The sequence below is a fragment of the Bubalus bubalis genome, chromosome 24, assembly GCF_019923935.1.
Source record: "Bubalus bubalis isolate 160015118507 breed Murrah chromosome 24, NDDB_SH_1, whole genome shotgun sequence".
NCBI classification, from domain to species: Eukaryota; Metazoa; Chordata; class Mammalia; order Artiodactyla; family Bovidae; genus Bubalus; species Bubalus bubalis.
The window spans coordinates 40152738-40163893 of NC_059180.1; positions in this window are offsets into that span (position 1 = coordinate 40152738).

Sequence of the window (11156 nt, forward strand, 5' to 3'; positions counted from 1 at the left end):
CGGGGCGGGGCTGCGCGCGGACCCGGCGAGCTGTCATCCTCGCTCCGGGACCGGGAAACTGAGGCTCGCCTGGGCGGGGACGCGGCGGCCAAGGTCACGCCCCAGGCGCGGCGGCTGGGGTGCAGCCGCACGGCGCGGACTCGGAAGCGGGGCTCTGAGTAAACACCGAGAGAAGCAACTTCACTAGTTGCAAAACAGAGAAGTGTTCACGGAAGCAAAACGAGGCTCTAAAGCCGCAGCTGTAAGGCAGAAAACCGTCCCATCTCATCTCCGCTGAGAGTCCCAGGGACTACCTCAGGACTTCCTTCTCTGCTTTTAACTTTTTTGTAGTTGTTATTGTTGATGATGACGGTGGTATTATTGTTCTAATTGTGGTAAAATTTAAGACCTTAACCAGATTAGAGTTCAGTGGCATTCAGTACATTCACGTTGTTGTTCTAAGATGATGTTAGTTCAAAAAAAAATTAGAATCACCTTGTTACCTGAAGGTTTGCATAGTTTATCTTTAAAATAAATATATATTTATATATAAAAATCTTTTTTCTGTTTCTAGAAGAAATATATCTTCACTTAATTAAAAAAAAACAACAACAACCCTTTAGACAATAAAGAGAAGTAACAGTAAGATAAGTGAACCCCTAATCTCACTGGCCAGAATTAATCATTGAGCAGCGGTGCTTACTCTCAGTAAGGAATGTTCATGTCTAATCTCATTTACTCAGAACAAGCATCCAGCTACTGTTGTCTCACTTCTCAGATGAGGAAGCTGAGGCATAGTATAACTCTGTAGCTTTCCCTGAGTTTTGTTATCACCAGACCCAGAATCTTGATATTCACATGCCAGAGGCTGTGGTTTGACAATTAGACTATATGACTTCTATTTGTCCAGGCATCCAGTCCTCTATTTACAAACCTTAAAAAACCAATAGGGAGGGACTTCCCTGGTGGTCTAGTGGTTAAAAGCTTTCTCTACCACTAGCCTGGGGTTCGATTCCAGGTCAGAGAACTAAGATCCCAGAAACTTCATGGCACAGCCAAAAATAAATTTAAATAATAAATAACCAGTAAAAAGGCAAATGTAACCTCCATCCCTCAGAAGGCTCCTGCTGTTCTGACACTCACTTTTTTCACTTAACAATGTACCCTCCTGTATCCTGTCTGGCTCTTGGGATATCTATCTTCCTCAGCTGTAAGAGCTAAAGAGGATTCCACCAGAGGAAGACTAGAGTCTATGCCTCCGTGCTCAGCCGGTCAGTCATGACCGACTCTCTGTGACCCCGTGGACTGTAACCCCCCGGGCTCCTCCGTCCATGGGATTCTCAAGGCAAGAATACTGCAGTGGGTTGTCATTTCCTCCTCCAGAGGATCTTCCCAACTCAGCGGAGTTGTTAAAAAAAAGAGCAATTTGCACACATCTCCAGTGTCTCCTGCATTGCAGGCAGATTGTTTACCACCGATCCACCTAATAAGCCCCAAATCTATGATACTGATCAAGCTCACACCTGATACTGAAGTGGTTCCCAGACTTTTATGTCATGAACAAGGCCCTATAGATCAATCTGGACACACCCTTACTTCTTTCCTTAAGATAAATTCTTAGCAGATGGAAATGGGGGTCAAAACACTGGTATCCTTCCCAGGACTTTTGCTGTAAATGGCTCTTTGTTACCCTACTCCACGGAGAAGGCAATGGCAACCCACTCCAGTACTCTTGCCTGGAAAACACCATGGGCGGAGGAGCCTGGTAGGCTGCTGTCCATGGGGTCGCTAAGAGTTGGACATGACTGAGCGACTTCACTTTCACTTTTCACTTTCACGCATTGGAGAAGGAAATGGCAACCCACTCCAGTGTTCTTGCCTGGAGAATCCCAGGGACCGGTGAGCCTGGTGGGCTGCCGTCTACGGGGTCGCACAGAGTTGGACACGACTGAAGTGACTTAGCAGCAGCAGCACCCCACTCCAGGTACTGTAACCCTCAGGGGACACAAAGGCAAGTCCAAGGTAGACACTGCTCTTATTCCCATGCCAAGCTACATCCAACAGTATCTACATCAATCACACCTACTGTATATTCAGAGTGGTGTATCGGATTTTGCCCCATAAACAACAGGTACTATGATCATTCTTTACACAAGGAAGCCAAGGCTTCAGTAACTTGGTTACTCTTGGTCATAGAGTTATTAGGTTACAGAGCACAGGACTCAGAATGAGCCCGACCTACACTGACACCCTGCTCTCAGTCACTGGACTCAGCTGCCTCAACAACCCTTATTTTATACATACTTCAATCTTCACAAACTAATACCTTGTCCTCAAAGAATTCTAACCATTTTATCTTAGTTCTAAGAACAACCTGGAGAGACTCAATATTTATTACCATCTTACACATGAAGCATCTGCTCCCCTCACTTCATAGCAAATAGATGGGTAAACAATGGAAACAGTGTCAGACTTTATTTTGGGGGGCTCCAAAATCACTGCAGATGGTGACTGCAGCCATGAAATTAAAAAACGCTTGCTCCTTGGAAGAAAAGCTATGACCATCTTAGACAGCATATTAAAAAGCAGAGACATTACTTTGCCAACAAAGGTCCATCTAATCAAAACCATGGTTTTTCCAGTAGTCATGTATGGATGTGAGAGTTGGACCATAAAGAAAGCTGAGTGCTAAAAAACTGATGCTTTTGAACTGTGGTGTTGGAGAAGACTCTTGCGAGTCCCTTGGATTGCAAGGAGATCCAACCAGTCAATCCTAAAGGAGATCAGTCCTGAATATTCACTGGAAGGACTGATGCTGAAGCTGAAACTCCAGTACTTTGGCCATCTGATGTGAAGAACTGACTCACTGGAAAAGACTTTGACTCTGGGAAAAATTGAAGGCAGGAGGAGAAGGGGATGAAAGAGGATGATATGGTTGGATGGCATCAATGACTCAAGGGACATGAGTTTGAGCAAGCTCTAGGAGTTGGTGATGGATGCAGTCCATGAGGTCACAAAGAGTCAGACACAACTGAGCGACTGAACTACATGTGAAGAAATTTGCAGACTCTACGCTAAATGTGCGTGTCAATATACACATAACTATAGAAGTCTGAAAATATCTATCTCACAAGCACCCTTTCTCAGAAAGTTACTGAAGGATGAGCTCTGCCAAATGAGGAAGTAAGCACATAGGAGGACCACGAAGGGGAGTCCCAGAGACTGTCCATTCAACAAGCATGCACTGCACCTCTTCTCCATGCAAAGCAGTATGCTAGACATCGGTGAACAAAAAGCAAAAATCTCTGCCCTCGTGGTACTCTGATACCACCGGTGAAGGGCAGACAGTGTGTGTGGAGGGGGCCAAGGAGGGCAGCAAGCATCATAAATAAGCAAATCTTATGGGATGTTAGAAGATAAGTGCTGTGGGGGAGAAAAAAATCAACTAAGTGGGGCCTCAGGAGTACCCAGGGAGATGGTGCAATTTGAAATGGATAATGGGGAAAAGTCCCAAGAATCCTCAGACATAAGGAGAACAGGCTACAGAAGGCTGCCCCAAAATACTGAAAATGATAGCTTCTGTGAGAGATTTCACCATGTAAAAAATTTAATTAAGGAAAAAAATTAATTAAGGGACTTCCCTGGTGGTCCAGTGTTTAAGAACTCGCCTGCCAATGCAGGGGACTTGGGTATGAACCCTGGTCCGGGAAGATCCCCCACGCTGCACGGCCACTGAGCCCGTGGTCTGTGACGAGAGAAGTCACTGCCATGACAAGCCCGTGCACCGCAAGGAAAAGCAGTCCCTGTTCACCGCAACTAGAGAAAGCCCGCGCGCAGTATCAAAGACCCAGTACAGCCAACAATAAACAAAGGATAATAATTTTTAAAGATTAAAAAAAAAGGAAAATGATCCTTCCACACAAGGTGGCTTCTTAAAAAACAAAAGTGAACAAAGAAATTGACAGATGGATGAGGAAAACTTCAGAAAAACAGCCATACCAGAAAGGAAGCACCATCGGAAGTTCAGGAGGCTGCTTGCTCATTTCAGCCCTAAGTGATAGCTACTCAGATGCATAACACAGATGCATTGATTCAACTGGTAATTACTCTACTGCACCCTGGCAGGACCTGGAGAGGAAGGAGGGTATGAGACAGCTGAATCCTTCCCTCTTTTAACAGAAAGGCAGCAGCTAATGACCACAACCGATAAAGCAAGTCGTAAAGTACAAAGATATTATATAGAAAGATGGACATATATAACAGAATACTTCCCGGAAGAACCAGCGGTAAATGGAACGTGGCTAGAGAGAGAGTTGTGTGGGGGAGGGGGGGGGCGGGTTGCTGCTGTTTCTCATTTCCAGCCTTTCTAGGACTAATTGGGCTCTTAAACATTGAGGCAAATAATTAATAAAATGAAGAAGAAAGAAAAATATAAAATTATTTTTTAAAAGATTAATAAAATGGTGTATCTTCTTCGTGGAAATTCTAAGAAGCTTTCACCCATGAATGTAAAGCTGTGTGAGGATGTCTGTGACCACATGGCTATATTACAAAGCAAAAAGCAGAAAAGCTAAATTTAAAAAAAACACACAAAAATATTTATTGAGAGAGCAGTAAATTATGTACACTCATCCTGAATTTTCTGCAGCTCAGCTGCTGAAAAGCACAAGGCAAAGCCCTAACATGGAAACTAGGCACAAGGGCAAAGAAGCAAGCTGCAGAATATGGAGTCTTAGATTTTTTTTTTTTAATTAGAGTCTATGACACCAAACCGTGGCCATGGTGATCTTGAGTTATTGAAAGAGAAACAGGGAGGGGAACAAAGCTTGAGGGAAAAGTCTGTGGTCAACACTAGAGCCCACTGGAGAGCAGATGGGGAGGATTGAGCCCAGCCAGACTCAGGGGCAGGGGTGAGGGGCACTGAGAGGCAGCAGGGGCAGGGCAGGGAGGGGAAGGTGAGAGAAGAACACAGGACAATTCTCAGTCTTCACAGGGCAGAAAGGCAACTAGCGTGCAGAGCCCAGGTCAGGCCAGGCTGCTCTTCTCACCTGGGGAGAGGCCGGGCACCCACTCCATGGATGCCTCTGGCTGCCCATCCCAGGACAGTGGGCGGGAGGGCAGATGGACTCACCTGGCCTGGCACAGTTCATAGGCGCCCCAGCTAGAGGAGAGAAACGGCCCCCTGCTCCCTTCCCTGGGCAGAGCCTCTGTCCCTGGCCGGCTCGAGGGTGACCTCAGGCCAAGAGTGCAGTGGCTTGGCCTGACATTGTGAGGTCATCTTGCCCGGGGAGGGGCAGGAGGGTGACAGTAACCAACCTGGGAGAGGGCTGGGAAGCACAGGGCCCACGGGTGTGGAGTACTCACAGCAAACCAGGCTCTGTGCTTGCACTGTGCCGTTTTCTATGTTTCAGTCACTTCTATGATTCTTGGGGTGCAAAGGAGGAAACTGGGGTTCAGAGGCTACAGAACCTGCCTAACATCGCAGAGCTAGTGTGTTAATCATCTATTACTGTGAACAAATCATCCCAAAACGTAGAGGCATGAAACAGTGCACACTGATGCTCTCATGGTTCCTGTGGGTCAGGAATACGGGAGCAGCTTGGCTGGTGGGTTCGGGCTCAGGGTCTCTCATGAGGTTGTGGGCAAGATGTCAGCCGCTGCTGAGTCATTGAAAGACTCGACTAAAGCTGCAGGATCCACTTCCAGAAGGGCTCATTCACCCAGCTGCTGCTGGAAGCCTCCTCATCATGGGGTCCCTCCGCAGGGCTGTCTGTCTTCGTGCGGTGGCAGCGGGCTTTCCCCAGAGAGAATGATTCCCCAGGGAACACCAAAGATGGAAGCTGTAGTGACTTTTATAACCTAATGTCCGAAGCAATACAACATCACTTCTGACAGTCTGCAGGTCACACGGGACCTCCTGGTACCACGTGAGAGGCACTGCAGGAGGGTGCAGTAGGTAGGATCTGGGAGGTAGGATCACTGGGTGACACCTTCCAGGCTGGTCACCACAGCTGGTCAAGGGCAGAGCCAGGACTCCAGTTCTGCTGGGATGCAGAGAAAGACAAAAGAAGAAGGATGCCAGGCCTGCACCCCTGGAGGTTTGTGGGTCTGGAAAAAAAGGGCTGTACCTGGGAATGGGCAGGCTGGGAGACCAGTCAGAATGCATCCAGTTAGGGAGAGAGAAGGGGACTCTCCAGGCTTCCCAGGTGGTGCAGTGGTAAAGAATCTGCCTGCCAATGCAGGAGATGCAAGAGACACAAGAGATCCCTGGGTTGGGAAGATCCCCTGGAGGAGGAAATGGTAACCCACTCCAGTATTCTTGCCTGGAGAATCCCTTGGACAGAGGAGCCTGGGTGGGGCTACAGTCCATGGAGTCGCAAAGAGTTGGACATAACCGAGTACACACAGACACACACAGGGAACTATCAGGAGGTCATGGCTTGGAGATTACAGCGTGGTCTCTGCCTCTGCCTTCCAAGTCCCTGGTCACCACTCCTGAGGCTCCCAAGATGCGTTTGCTCATGGCTGCCGGTGGATGGATGAAAAATGCGACTCGGCCAATGATTTCCAAGCCATCTGGCTAAACATCCTCCCATATGAATCATGCTTTGTGAGGAAAACATTAGACTGGAATTCTGGAAATAGAAAGTTGCCTGAGGTCTCAGGTAAGTAAGCTTCCTTCTCTAAAACTGAGTTTCCTCTTGGGACTTCCCTGGCAGTCCAGACTTCGTGCTGCTACTGCAGGGGGCACGGTCTGGGTTTCACCTCTAGTCAGGGAACTAAGATCCCACAGCCTGGGCAATGTGTATGTGTTGGGAGAGGGAGGGCAGAACTGGGCTTTCTCAGCTTTAAAATGGGCCAACTCCTCAAATCAGTCAAAATTCCGAAGACTGAAAACATCCGGTTTGATCAGCATGTAGGGCAACAGCACCTTCATACACTGATGGTAGCCATGGGGAGCCCAGGCCTAGTCCCTTCTCCCCAGAAGATACAGTGGGAGAATAACAGAGCCTCCTAATATGTCTACATCCGAATCTCCCAACCTGTGAATATGCTGTCTTACATGAAAAGGGGGAATTAAGGTGGCTTGCCAGGGAGCTGACCTTAAAATCTGGAGATCATCCAGGTAAGCCCAATACAATCACTAGTTATTAAGGCAGCAGCCCCAAACATTTTTAGGTCCAGTGACAGGTTTCGTGGAAAATAATTTTTCTATGGACCAGGTAGGAGTGGATAGTTTGGGGATGATTCTCATAAGGAGCTTGCAACCTAGATCCCTCGCGTGTGCAGTTCACAGTAGGGTTTGTGCTCTTATGGGAATCTAATGCCGCTACCCATCTGACAGGAGGCGGAGTTCAGGCAGTAAAGCAAGTGATGGAGAGCAGTTGTAAATACAGATGACTCTTCGCTCACTGGCCCACTGCTCACCTCCTGCTGTGTGGCCCGGTTCCCAACAGGCCAGGGACCAGTACTGTGGCCAAACCTGCCTTAACGAGGCAGGGGTCCCCAACCCCCAGGCCACAGTACTGGTCCCTGGCCTGTTGGGAACCGGGCCACACAGCAGGAGGCAGAGTGGTGGGATGTGAGGCTGGCCTGCCACTGCTGGTTTTGCCAGTGGGAGGGAGTCATGAACCAAGGAGGGCCGGTGGTGTGCACAAGCTGGTGATGTAAAAGTCTTCCTGAGAGATGTCACAACCTTGACTTCAGGCCACTGAGGCCTATTTTTGAATTTGACCTCCAGAATTGTTAAGTAACCAGTTTGTCTTTTTAAGCCACTTAGGTTTTGGTAATTTGTTCTAGTAGTACTAAGAAATTATTTTTTTTCAGCACTACGAAATTAATACAGAAGCCCCATCTGAGGCCACAGGATGGAGAAGGAACCCACAGGGCCCAAAGGAGTGCCCAGGCAGGGCTCCCTGCAGCCTTCTAGACACACTTGAACACCAGAGTTCGCAGAATTCCCTGTCCATCACTCCAAGGTCCATCTTCCCCAGGACAGCTGGGGTTGGGTGGGGAGGAACCCAATAGGTCCACGGTGGGTAAGTCAAGGAATATCCATCTTGGACAACACTGGACACCTTGTTAAAACAGTGAGACAGGTCCACATATACCCACCTGGGAAGCTCTCCCCTTCATGTCGTTCAATTCAAAAAATTAGTGAATAGCAGAGCCGTATTACAATTGCAATTCCGGTTTGTAAAACAAAGCCATAAATGTGGAAAGGGGTCCAGGACCACGTTATGAAGTACCACACCTAGCTGTTACAGGTTGGGGGGGAGAGAGGCGCCGAGAAGAGGGCTGGGGTGCCGGCGCTACAGGTTCGGGAGAGGCGGGCAGGGGGCGGGGCCGGGCTTCTAGCTCCCCGCCCACCCCTTGAAGACGTCAGAGGGCTCCCCGCGCCCCTATTGCTCGGCCGAGGCGCAGCCCTCCGCAGGGCGGCCCTGATTGCCCTGAGCCGGAGCCCCGCCCCTTGGAGGGAGCCCCGCCCAGGACGCGCGAGTCCTCGGGCGCCAAGTCTCCACGACCTGCGCTCCCATCTCAGGCCCGGCGCCTGAGCTGCGGCGGAGCGAGTTGGACCAGGTTCGTGGTGGACGCCCGGACTCTCGGGCACAGCCTGGTTCGGCGTTGTCGACCCGCCTGTCCCCAAGCCGGCTTCTCCTGCCGCAATCACTGCACACGCCTGCAGCCGGCTCCAAGCCCACAGTCCACCATGGTGCCGGTTGCGCTCGGGACCTGGAGACCCGTCATCCCGAAGACGGGCCCGAGGTTTCGGGAGGGAGCCCCCAGCAACACCCAGGAGAAGCCTCACAGCGCCTGGGCTCGGCCGCCAGGTGGCCCCTGCCCCCGCCCGGGGGAGTCGCGACGAGGCGGCTGCGAGGGACAGGCAAGTCCCTGCAGAGCCTCTTACCCACGCCCACCCACACTCACACCCAAACAAAACACGGAGAAGCTGGAAGCATGCCAGGTCACCGCCCCGATCCCACCCCAGCTTCTCCAAATGGTGAAAGTCACCAGCGCTCATTAGTGACTCAGCACACACCTGGCGTCACCTCCCCCACACCCCCCACGCCCACATCAAGGAAAGCTTGTCCCCCTACTTTACCTGAGTCTGGCCCCACTGCCACCCCACAGGGTCTCCTTACTACCCACGCGGGGCATCCTTATGTCTAAAACCCAATAGCCTCAAACTCGGACAAGTGAGCGAGGTGAGTGAGGGGGTGGGAAGGGGTGGGAGCGAGGGCGTCCTTGGCGCAGGTCGGCTTTGTGGAGACTTGGAGATGCTGGTAAGGGCTGCACAGTGTGAACATTCTCAACGCCACGGAACTCTGCACTTCAATATGGTTACAATGGCGAACGATCTGTGTATTTAACATTAAAAAAAAAAAAAAACACACCAATGGCTGCCCCACTTCAAAACCCACACTCCCACCCCAGGTGCAGGGCTCAGTTCCCCACACCACAGTTCCTCTCCAGCCCCCAAGTCACCCCCCCAACCCCACACTAAGCCTGAGCCCTGGGCCTGCGCATTGTAGTTCCCTTTGCTTCCAGCCCACCCTCCCTGGTGTCCCCCCACTGATCACCACGTCCATGAGCCCCTCGGTGATTCTGCAGAGGCAGCGTTATCAGAAACCCCTGGGCGGGCAGTCAGGCCACATTCTGGCCAATGCTCACCAGCCCTGAGACCCCATGCTCTCACTTCCCCAGCTGACAAACAGGAACACCCTCTTTGGATTGTGGACAGACAGAAGGAAGGGAGGGGTTAATACACTGGAACACCTGGAGGCGGCCTTGGGCTGAGCAGGTGGAGGGGCTTTTGTTCCTCTGGCAGGTGGCCCCCAGCCCCCAGATCACCCCTCAGCCCTGTGTCACATGGCTGCTCTTCCCAGAAGTTGCTGGGACCTGCAACCATCTTTGTCCCCTTGGGTCCAGACACCTCCTTTAGTGTCTAGAGGCAGGAGCAGTGGTTGGGGCCATGGACAACTCTGCCCCAGACCTGCTGCCCCTAGGGCTGCTCCCCTGTGAAGAGGTAAGGGGCGCCCACCCCAGGATCCAAATGAGGGGAAGTCAAGATGACCCCAGGCCTTGCACAGGCCCAGGGCTCAGGCTTAGTGTGGGGTTGGGGGGGTGACTTGGGGGCTGGAGAGGAACTGTGGTGTAGGGAACTGAGCCCTGCAGCTGGGCTGGGAGTGTGGGTTTTGAGGTGGGGCAGCCGTTGGAGTTGGTTGGGGCTGCACCAAGCCCTTGCTGGGTCATGGTCCTCAGAGCCAGCAGGGCACCCCCAAACCCCCTGCCCCACACTTCAAAGTTATTCTATCCAAGGAGCCCAAGAGCCCATGCTCCCAGCATGGGGCACTCTCGCCAGGGCTGGGGTCACAGAAGGCACAGATGACACTGATGGACAGACACACAAGTAGGGTCGGGGACACACACCGAGGACCTCGAGCAGCCCACCAGCACCAGGCAGGGTCGCCTGCGTTTCTGCCAACCCTGGGGGCATACGGATCATTGCACCTGCTCAGGAGTCAGGTCAGGAGGTGGGGTTGGAGCCCTGATTATCCCAAGGGCTCAAGGCAGAGCGGGACTGCTAGTTGGGCAGGTTGACCAGGGTCAGCCCAGGGGCCCCAAGGCCAGTGCAGATTTCTCTGGAAGGTCAGAGAGGAGGGCCCGGTGTTGTGTCTCGGTCCAGCGCTGTGGCCTTGGGCCTCCACTCTGCCCACCCAACTCAGGAGTGCAGACAATGACCCATAGCACACACTTGCCTCCCAAACCCTCTGCAGTGCCCACCCGAGGCCCCTCCCTTCTCCAGCTCCTTCCACCATTTCCTTGTCTCCAAGAGCAATGGAGCCTGTTCTTTCCTGCTGAACATTCCAAGATGTAGCTCCCTTTCCCTCAGCGCCACAGGCAAACTTAACCCTCACACTTGCTCCCTAAGCCCCTTCCTCCAGCCCTTCACTCCTTTGCAACTGGCCCATCTTCCTGTGGGGCTGAGGCCTCCGACATATCCGTCTAACAGAGAGAGGCCCCACTGCCTCCACTGAGCCCCAGAATCCCACAGGCAGGGTGGAGCGGCCACTCCCAACCCTAAGGGACAAACACCCACCCACCCCCACCAACAGGCCACAGGGTGAGGGCGGAACAAAGTCCCACTGTGAAGCAAAACTCAGAGACCAGGCGTA